The sequence below is a fragment of the Lathyrus oleraceus genome, chromosome 7, assembly GCF_024323335.1.
Source record: "Lathyrus oleraceus cultivar Zhongwan6 chromosome 7, CAAS_Psat_ZW6_1.0, whole genome shotgun sequence".
NCBI classification, from domain to species: domain Eukaryota; kingdom Viridiplantae; phylum Streptophyta; class Magnoliopsida; order Fabales; family Fabaceae; genus Lathyrus; species Lathyrus oleraceus.
This window is the reverse complement of record NC_066585.1, coordinates 519,061,099-519,064,497: the sequence shown is the minus strand read 5'-3', so window position 1 is coordinate 519,064,497 and position 3,399 is coordinate 519,061,099.

Below are 3,399 nucleotides of genomic sequence, written 5' to 3'. Positions count from 1 at the left end.
AGTTGGTCATTTGCTGTCTGTACCAAGGCCCATTTGAGCAGCCTACACCCTCCAACATTCACTTATTTCACAATTAGCAAGAATGCAAAACACTTCATTTAGCATAAACAAGTTTACCATTTGATTAAGCCTTGCAAAACAGAAGTATAAAGCAATATTTCTGCTCATTTGTAAACCCTAGTTATCGCAGCCACAGACAAAATACTCTCACCTTCACATTTTGCATTTTTTGCATTTGAGATTTTTCTGCACAAACCACCAAAAACCCTTGAACCACCTTCATCATTCCTTCATCTGAACTCCATTTGGAAGTGATTTGCAGCATCAAATCTCGTCTGCACAGCCATCTGCATGCTCTGCTATTTCCAAGATCCAACAATGGCAGTTAGAGCTTTGAAGAATTCCAAGTATCATTAAGCCAAATAGCCTCAAATATCCATCATCCTGTAGCTGTGTGGACATCTGGTTCGAGCTGAAAACATCTAAACAACCCGGTTTCACATTTTTCTTCACAAACAAGTACTTTAGTTGCTTAAGTTCTCTGAACTTGCTTGCTTTGCTATTTAGCATTTGCTTTGAGGTATAAACCTTTCTTCTTCATGTAGTCTGGAGACCCGGTCTGTTATTTGACCGGGCAAACTGTCTGAAGTCCTCCTTAAGAGGCAATGCCTGTGTGTGTTTAATTTTGTCCCAAGCAGGAAAAGTCCTTCAAGTAAGGCAATTGGTGGAAGGTAGGGATAAGCAATCTATCCCCCACTATTCAGTGTGTCCTCTCTTTGCTCCCATTACATGGTTGAAGCAATGAGATAAATACCCAAGATCTAATCGAGTCAATAATGTGGAGAGAGTTCCTACTTTCTGAACTCCCACACTTTCTTTGATGCTCTCTCTGATCTGAGATAGAAGCAATGAGGCACATCCCTCATTCTCCTTTTCATCTGCTTCACCTTAGCCTCTCAATGGCAAGGTTAAGAGCGACCTTCACCTATTACAGTGGACTTTCAAAGTCAAACCCTCTTGTGTGAGCCCCCATTGTTTGGCTATAGAGTGTGCTGTTTGATATTCATTGATTGTTTGATTGCTTCATATGCACTTGCTTGCCTGTATGCTATGCATTTATCATCATCATCAATTGCCATTAATGTATGATCATCTCATTTGTCTGTGTGACTTTTATCATTGTTGTTTGCCCATTGAGGACAATTGTAAGTCCATTGCTTTGGCATTTGCTCCTGTGATATGGAAGGATAGAGTGTAAGACCTCATTGGTCACTCATATCTTCTGTTATCTGTTTGTATGTGAGGATACAGTTATAAGTCCCTGTAAGTTGGCATCTGTTATCCTGTGATCATAATGTTGCTTTTGTTCTTGTATGTGAGGTTGCAATTGTAAGTCCCTGTAAGTTGGCATTTGCATTCCTTTGATCATATTGTTGCTTTTGTTCTTGAATGTGAGGATCCATTGTAAGTCCCTGTAATGTGGCATTGGATTTCCTAGGACCATACTGTGGAGTTAACCTAAGTCCAGATAGATTGGCAGTTGACTTCCATATCCCATTTCTTGTTTTCTTCTGTGGAGATTAGTGTAAGACCATAGAGTGGCTTCTGATATCCCGTTTGTTTTAGGAGATTGGTATAAGACCAGTGATTGGCATCCGATATCCACTTTTGCTTTCTTGCTTTGTTTGTTTATTGTTATCCATTGCTATTCCAAAGGACACGCTTGAATCATCTGCTATATGATTTCAAGAAGTGAACCTTCTAAGAAGTTTTACAATCCCATCCTCATCCATTCATCATTCATTATGTCCTAAACCTTTTCACACTTTATCTTTTAAACTTGACATAAGTGTTGTGCAAACATTTTCATGTTTTCTAACTAAAAACCTGGACCCAAGTCCTTGACCTTTTTTCAAACTCATTTTCATAATACTTCTTTGAATCAATCTTAATCATACTTTGACTTCATTTTCACAATCACAATCAATTAACTCCACTCATTCACTTGTTTTGGCTTTGTCCATTGTTAATCTTTTCACATTAGCCATAGGTTTCAATTATCATTGTGGTTGATGTAAATCTTGCCTATCCTTAGTGAGTCGACAGTAAGACTTCCGTACTGAAAACAGGGCTAACCCCTCTAGTACGTCGAAGCTATCCTCGCATGGTGGATGTTGTTTTTGGTCGAGTGTTCTCCCATTGATAATGAAAAGCCTCAGTGCTATTGTTTAAAATTGAATCCACCAACTTTTGGAAATCTTTTAGCCGAACTACGACGTTTTGATCCTTACCTTTGATGGAAGGTACGTAGGCAGCGGGTTCATCCGTTCAAACCCAATAAAAATTGTATATTCTTTTCTCACCATCCCAATCATGTTTGCACAATCTTTATGTCATAACAAATAACAATCTAATACAACAAGTGTGAAAAGGGCTCCCTAGGAGTACCTAGGACGTAGTGGGTGCCTAACACCTTCCCATTGCGTAATTTACCCCTTACCCAGACTCTCTGATCTTTTTATTAGTTTTCTACGTGTAAAACTTCTTAGGCTTTTGTTCGCTTTTTAGCCAGTCCTTTGGATAAATAAAAGTGCGGTGGCGACTCGAAAATTTCATTGTATCTCTAGCTTATGATTTAATCGATAGATCATATAGCGACGAATACACCGCTACAGAAAAATGGCGACTTCACTGGGGAAACTCACACCAGAATCCCTGGTGGTATTGCCTACTTTTCACCCTTGTTGTGCTATATTGTTATTCTTTATCTGACATATTTTTGTACAATTTGGGATCACTGTATTGATTGTAATGTGTGAATTGCTTGATATACATTTGCTGTTTGCTTTGGTGATCTGTGAGATGAGTTCTATACCCGAACTCGAGTGCACTCTAGGATAGGAGAATGGCATAGTCTTGTCGACTGGTGTGGGGTAGTCCTTAGCCAGTTGACTTGCGAGTCCATTCACTTGGTGGAGGTCATGTTGAATTAATAATGTCACACAAGTTATTTGTGGTTAGGCATTATTCTTTCAATCATGTGCCGCAGAAGCCAAGGACCTTAGTTTACCAAACCCATCTTGGCCTATTTTTAGGACCGTAGTGCGGAGGTCGTTCAGATGTCAGTTCTGATACGATTGTTACGCGATACTACACTCATAAGAGTTTCTCTTGAGAATATTCTTGGAATACGAGTATTCGTTCCTCCGATAATATTCGAAAGATGGAACGATGATTATGGGAACCTCTGATAGAACATGTCTGGCAGGTTTAAACCCTAGTACACTCCCTTTGGGTGGTTCTTAACCGAGACCCCATGCTCGTGACCCTCAGCAAACCCGTGATTCGTGGTTGAGTCGTTCAAACATTGTTAATATCAATGGATCCCGGATCGGGTGT